We start from the raw sequence: 7634 nt of genomic DNA on the forward strand, positions 1-7634 counted from the left end.
GGACCTCATTACACAGGACAGCAGGTGGCTTCTCCACCCTGACCTGCAGTCACTGCACCTGACGGCATGGAGGCTCTGTGGCTAAATGCCCTGGAGAGCCAGTGCTCCCTTCCCGTGCAGCAGATTCTGCTTGGCAGTAGAAAGCCAAGGGAGGCCTATATGGCCAAGTGGAAAAGGTTCTCGTGTTGGTGTGAACCCCAACAGGTATGGCCATGCCATGCCCCGGTGCAGGCCATCCTGGAGTACCTCCTGCACCTCAAGCAGCAAGGGCTAGCCCCGTCCTCACTTAGAGTATACCTGGCAGCCATCTTCGCCTTCCATCCGGGGTTCTCGGGGGGGCTTGGTGTTTTCCCACCCCATGATGGGATGGTTCTTTAAAGAGTTGGAGAGAGTGTTCCCGTACTCCTGCCCCCCAGTAGAACCTTAACCTGGTCCTCTCTAAACTCATGGGATGCCCTTTTGAGCCCCTCACTACCTGTTCTCTCCTCCACCTTTCCTGGAAGGTGGCATTTCTGGTTGCCATTACCTCGGCCAGAAGGGTGTCCGAATTGAGGGCCCTCACCTCTGAGCCACCGATTACAGTATTTCAGAAGGACAAAGTGCAGCTCCGGCCGCACCCCAAGTTCCTCCCTAAGGTGGTCTCCCAATTCCATCTGGGCCAGGACATTTGTTTGCCGGTGTTCTTCCCAAAACCCTATACGTACCCGAGTCACCTCAGCTTGCACACCTTGGATGTGCGTTGAGCCCTGGCGTTCTATTTGGAGCGCACCAAGCCCTTTCGCAAATCCGCGCAGTTGTTTGTGGCTGTGGCCGACAGGATGAAAGGCCTCCCGGTGTCGGCACAGAGGATTTCATCTTGGATTACAAGCTGCATCCAGGCATGCTATGAGCTCGCAGGTGTTCCAGCCCCGGCTGTCACGGCCCACTCGACCAGGGAGCAGGCGACTTCCACGGCATTCCTGTCACAGGTCCTGATTCAGGAGATCTGCAGAGCAGCCACCTGGTCCTCGGTGCACACCTTCATGACCCACTACGTGGTCAACCACCAGGCCAGAGAGGATGCGGCAGTTGGCAGAGCGGTCCTCTGAGCAGTTGTTCCATGACTCCTACCCTCCTCAGAGGTAAGCTTGTGATTCACCTAATGTGGAATGGACGTGAACAAGCACTTGAAGAAGAAAAAACGGTTACTTACTTTCTCGTAACTGTTGTTCTTTGAGATGTGTTGTTCACATCCATTCCACCATCCACCCTCCTGCCCCTCTGTCGGAGTCGCCATCAAGAAGGAACTGGAGGGGGTCGAGCCGGTAGGGGTATATATGCACTGCACAGTGGTGCCACTCGGGGGGCCCTGCCGGGCAATGGGAGCTGCTAAGGGAAAAAGTTTCCGACGCTCGTGCACACAGCGCGTGCACACCTAATGTGGAATGGACGTGAACAACACATCTCAAAGAACAACAGTTACGAGAAAGTAAGTAACCATTTTTTCCACTGAGTTGCGATGACTGTGTATAAATTACGTAACCTCTCTGAGCCACTGTGTGTTTGTGTAAACTAAACCTGTGCATTTGGATTCACAGGAACCTAAATAAACCTGATTTTGTTAAATTTGTGTTTACACTTATGAGCTTTCATAGGCATAGAGAGCCATTTTTGAAGTCAAAATAACATGAGCTGGCATTCCTGTGGATCTTCTACTCTTCAGGAATGAAAACCATGTTTACCTTCCACTGAAAAAGAAACTATAGAATTGGCAGTTTGATCATATAAGTTTAATATTTAAAACTGTATGATTTAAGATTAAGAAACTATTCCCAAATCTAACATAAATTGGTCATGAAATAAATTAGTCTTTTGGAGCATATCATAGTTAAAAGTTATAGAAAAGATAAAGTAATTATTAAGCATTAGGAAATTCTACTAAAAGTCCTGGGAAGTTTAGATAGACCACAACTGGCCAGAGGAGTAACTGAGATTAACAGCAAAATGTGCTTATAAAGATAGGGTGGGATTTGGGTTTGTAGTATTTGTAGCCACTTGCAAGAAAAATTCTAGGCTTTGTAAGATTCCCTACAAAAATCACAGCCCAAATTAGGCCTCAGTCCTGCAACTGCATCCAATGGAAGGATCCCCATTGACTTCAGTAGGGCTCTCCATGGGCACAGGAGTCCTCATGTGTGGGAGAAGTTGCAGGACGGGGACCTACATCTATTAAATTTGTGGGTCATGTTTGATTTGGCAAGCCACTGCCCAAGACATTGAATTCTGTATGGTATCTATTTAAACTCATTTAAAACCAAATGAATGGCTGTATTCTATTAATTTCTTTCCTATGGAAAAGATGGAGGTGACTGATTTCATACTGAGAACTTTTTCAGAGAGGGATTTAATTGCAAGTCAGATTTGCTTTTAGAAGTTCTGGTGAATTGAAGCAAACTTGTTAATGGTTAATTTTAGCAGGTGTTTGCAGAGGGACTGCTACAGCCAGTTTCTGAACTGAGCCATTTTAAATTCCCTCTATCTCCGTAGTGTGTGAGGTGACTAGAAAAGAGATTACTGTTTGAATTAAGGTTTGCTTCATCATGGAAAAGTCAAATGCTACAAGAACATACAAGGAACACAAGATACACAATGTTTTCCTTCTTATAATTACTGTGCTTAGTTGCTGGATTTGTCACACGGCAGTAAAACTACTGCCTAAATTAAACTTAATTGTTTGAATGAGGAAAAGGTGTGTGGAGGGGGGAGCTGATCAAAAGCCAGGGGACAAAGAACTACTGAAGACCATAATGAATGCACCATTTAAGTGAAGGTGAATCATGGACTGGGCTCCTTTTAGTTTGCTGTATTTTAAAAAGTTCAGAAATGTAGTTCATTTCTTTTTCAGATCTGGGGGTTGGCAACATGTCATCAGAGCCATGATAGTTTTAGATAACAAACCTAGATGGTTGCACCACTTCTATTTTTCTCTTCTGCTACCATGTGTGTTCCAACATGTCTTTATTATATTTTTATGAGGTGCCATAACTGTACATTAAACATTACAGCAGGGAAAATATGACAACAGTAATCATGAGCAATATCCATGGCCCACAAGCTTACTATCTAAAGGCCTGTGTGGGTACACTACAGTCAAACAGAGAGCAGTGAATAGATGTGGTCCCTGGTTGGCTTAATAGAAGTGAAGAGAAGGAAGAGGCATTGAGTATTTAATTGGGAGGTTATTGCAAGATTAGGGGGCCAGTATTACAGAATTCATAGTAAGAGACTATGACAAACGGTGTGGTCCTGATCACCTTTATGTGAGGGGCTGGATGCTCTCTACTCTCGATGACTTTATTGGGAGTTGATGGCACTCGGCAGTTCTCAGGTGCTGCATACCTAACCTCACAGTATCAGGCCCAAAAGAGAACAATAAGGAGAAAGGGTTGAGAGGAATGTAGGGAGAGGATGGAGATTAAGGGGGAAGTCAGGGCTCAGGGGTTGGCAGAACCAGTGTTATGGAGTTGTCTGAAGGTGAGAAGAAGTTTTAATAATATAAAGAAGATAAGAAAGAATTCAAAAAGTGGGGCAAGACCGTCATGATCTTGTGAGGGGCTGAGTGCTTCCTGTAAGGTGCTGAATTACTCTCCTTGACTGATGGTCCTCAGCACATTGCTGGGTTAGGCCCATTGTCACAAAGAGGGGAGATAAAGGTGATATTGGGAGCAGACTTTGCATGGATGGAAATAAGGCAGGAGAGTGAGAGGCCAGCAAGGAGAAATTACAGTAGATGAGTGAGAAATTATTGCAGAATGGATTTGTGTTTTGGTGATAGGGGCTGGTCAATGGTTAAGGTGTAAAACAAACTTCCTTCCTGCAAAGATACTTTAACTTTTTACCACGATTACAAAGCTATTCAAGTCTCAACTGTTATTGGGTGTTGAATTAAGTTTATCATGTCATCTGCAAGATAAATATTTGTTTCCTTCTCTCTCTCTTTAAAGAAAGCTTCATTTAGCAGAAACAAGTGAAGTTCTGGCTGTCTCCATGGCCCTTTCAAAGGCCTTTTATGCACTTTCTGCAAAAATGTACTTAGTAGCCCCCAGCCAAAACCTGCCCGATTCTGATCTCCCATATGTATTACACTGCTATAACTCCACTAACTTACTCCTGATTTATGCAAGATCTGCCAATTGCCTACAAGAAACTAAAGGTGATTCATTACAGTCTATGTTCCTTCGTAAAAGGAATGATTTACTCAACGTTTATAAAGGAATAGATTATGATTTCTGTGATTTTAAAATAAGGTAATCTTAAACCAGATAATTGTTAAACTATCAGTTTTTCCCAAAGTAATGATTTCTTAGGAAAGATGCTAGATGGAAAATACTGATGAATGAAATTCTTTGTTATTAATAGCTATATATGACACTATTCCCTTCAGCAAACTCTTAATGTACTCAATAGGGCTACTCACATGAGTAAAGTTACACCTGTTCTTAAGTGCTTGCAGGAGTGGGACATAGTCCCTGCCTCTGAGGGAGGAGCACTCACATGAGTAAGGTTTGCAGGATCGGATCCTAATGGCTTAATTCTGCAAGCTGCTGAGTGCCCTTAACTGTCACTTAGTCAATGCCTTACAGGATGGGAACCTCGCAGTCAAAGCAAAGCTCCGGTTCCACAGCAGTGTGAGCTTCCCTACTGGTGTCTCTCCTGTCACCTGGAAGAGGGATGGACCCCTGAACAGGTGAGCGAATAGCTCAGTTGCCATGCCCAGTCAAACCTTGACTTCTCTACTTAGACTGACTACAAGCAGGGATGCCATTTGTTATGGGATGGGGGTGCAGTTGCCTCCCCCCCCCGACTTTTCATAATCTATGTCTTCCCCCTCCCCACCTCTGCAAGATATAATGTAATCACACATAACGTTCTATGTGCTGGCACAATTTTGCCATATTCCTCCCCTCCCCACATTTGTTCCTGACAGCTCACTTCTGTCAGCTCTGCTCCTGGGTTTTGTATTGTCTGTATTTGTCCAGTATGGAGTAAGAGCAACAATTCATTAAAGAGCAGTTGGACAGTGAGGGCCTGATTGTCAGAAGCCACCCCCAAGGCAAGCCCCAGCCAGCTAACTCCAGCCAGCGGCTATGCTAGGGTCTTTTATCCCGGTGTAGACGTATCCTATTGACTTCAGGTGGACTTGTGGGTGCTCATCTCTTTTGAAAACCAAGCCTTACCTGGCTGGGAGCTACTGAGGTGGGTCACATTTGAACCAATTCCCTAATTAGTATAGTAAAAGTTTAACATTGCCTTACCAGACTCCTTAGCTAGGAGATGTGGTTTGCACAGCTGGGTCTGGTTATTCTAGCTTTCTGCTTGATTACAACTATAAGTTAATTGTATTGGCTACAGAGGTGGTACTGTGATACTGTGCTGTCTTTGTTCATTCCCCTGGCATTGCTTGGTCTCTGTTCTAGAGTGCATTGGTGCATTTTTATTATCATTCCTTTGCAAGTGTAAACAGCAGAAGAGACAGTCACAGATCTCTTCAGTTAAAAGGTAGCTGGAATCCCCACCACAGCTGGCCTACAGGCGCATGTACTAGTGCAGCCTTAGGGTTTAAAGAGGGATTGATTGATCATTGTTTATTTGGGAAACAAACTGATAAAGGTCCACTTCATTGTTGTATTCACTGATTTTTACAAGCGAATTGTCAGGATGCGCAGCAGATCTTTGGAACTCTGTCTCTTTACCAAGGTCCAAGGCAATTGATGATTTTACAGGGCTCGTTCGTTTTAGATTCCCGGAGCCCACACAAATCAATAGTTTTCCATTATCGGGTGCGGCTGGGTCACTGGTCTGTCAATGAGCTGTGACAATTGCTGTGCAAGGGTGAACCTGACTAGTCAATTGCTGCTGACAAGAGGCAAACATGCTGACAGCTTCGCACTTCGGCTTGCCGCCCAGAGAGGCTCAGAGGAAGGCCTGTTCCTAGATATAGGACACACGCCGTGGCGGAGCAGGGCTGGGCCCTGCCCCCGCTCCCTCAGCAGGGCAGTCAGGGCCCTGTGCTCACAGATACAGCCCGGAGACGAAGGCCACCTTCCTGGATCAGAGCGTGCCTCGCTAGGGCAGGGCCTTCCCCCGCCACCGGCTCCCTTGGCGCGCAGCCGCGCTCCCAACCTGTCCCTGCGGATTCCCTGCCGGAGCGCGGCCGCGGTGTAACGCCAGCCGCGCCAGCGGAGTGAGGCCCTGGCCTGCCTCTGGGCTCAGCCGCGCTCTTGCCGGTCTCGGGCTTCCGGCGGAATTCCGGTCAGACACCGAACTGGGAAGCGGAACGAAAACCAATAGCTAGCAATTAACCCAGTAGTAGGGGTTTTAATTTCCATTAACTACTTTCAAGTCTTAAACGCTGGCCTCTTTCTTTGTGCCTCCAGCCCTCCGTTTGATTCGCGCAGAAGCCCAGAGTCACTTGCGTTCCCCTCATCAAACAGAAAAACTGGCGATCAACTTTATCACTGGGAGCCAACTCGCTGGGTTCAAAAAAATACACTACGCACCAGACCGATCACTTTCTTTAAACGAGAGCAGAAGGGAGCGGAATAAACCCTCCGTTACTGGCAATTAGAAGCACCGGTCTTATGACTTGCAGCACTTGGTAGCTCGAAACGCCTCCGTTCTCTTGTAGCATCAATTAAAAAGAATGTGTGTGTTTTTAATAAAATGCTTCATGTTTCAGCCTCCTTTCTTCCTCTTACCAAATGTGATTATGGGGGCTGAAGGGAATTCAGGTTAATATGTTGACACACTTAACAATGCGGGGTCATGTTGCACAATACGCTTGACTGGTTTGGTTCAGTACAGCCTCTGACAGGTCCTAATCAGCCACTGCCCTAAAGGCAGAGGCAAAGAGCGGCTTTTAATTACTGCTCCATACACGAGTTTGCCAGCATTAAATTGAGACATAATTAGGCCTCCGAATTTTAATAATTGTCCTAGCTAATTGGGCAGACAAGTGCGTTCTGCCGCGTGGCGTGATTAGATAATTAGTATTTCCGAACGACAAAATTGGGCTCTTGATTACGAATTCCAGATGCAAGGGGAAAAGGTAGCGCGCGGATCTTTACGAGTCTATTAGGGGAGAGTTTATCGATGCTGGTAATTTGAAGTCCATTAAGAAGCTAAATTCCACCTCCGGTGAGCCACTCTGGGCTGAGACGCCTCTGCGTCCGTGTCTGCGCCGCCGCCGCCGCCTGGCTTAGACTTGGGAGCCCTCTGCCCCAAGGAGTGCGGCTGGGGTCCAACTGAACATGGGAAGCTGCTTTCTCGGTGCCTGCCATTGCTGAGGGCGGCCGCCTCCTTTGCCTCCCAGCCCCTCCCCTGTGCACTGCTTCTGCCCTCCAGTGGTCCCGGCCCCCGGGGGCCGGCGCTGGTGTGGCTGCAGCCCAGGCCCCTGGCTGAAGTGCTCTTTGGAAGTATACATATGCTAATGAGGTGCAGCTCCCCAGTCGGAGAGCCCTGGGTGAGGCTGCTCGCGGCTCCTCTGGCTAGGCCGTTATTCCCCACTGATTACTCGCTTAAGAACGTCTTCAGAAAAAAGCTCTAGGTGTGACAGAGAGCTGGTCACCAAGCAGCTGCCCCTCAGCCCTCCAGGC

At 47.1% G+C, this 7634-nt stretch overlaps 1 long non-coding RNA gene across 1 annotated transcript; it reads left to right on the forward strand.

Annotated features, from left to right (window-relative positions):
• The first annotated feature begins 1043 nt into the window (after positions 1-1043).
• On the forward strand, positions 1044-6540 carry LOC141992900 (uncharacterized). The gene is made up of 3 exons (XR_012640687.1): positions 1044-1121; positions 4623-4726; positions 6417-6540. It is a non-coding gene; the product is annotated as an uncharacterized LOC141992900 (long non-coding RNA).
• The last annotated feature ends 1094 nt before the right edge of the window (positions 6541-7634 follow it).

This window comes from Natator depressus, chromosome 8, assembly GCF_965152275.1.
Source record: "Natator depressus isolate rNatDep1 chromosome 8, rNatDep2.hap1, whole genome shotgun sequence".
In the NCBI taxonomy this organism is placed as follows: Eukaryota; Metazoa; Chordata; order Testudines; family Cheloniidae; genus Natator; species Natator depressus.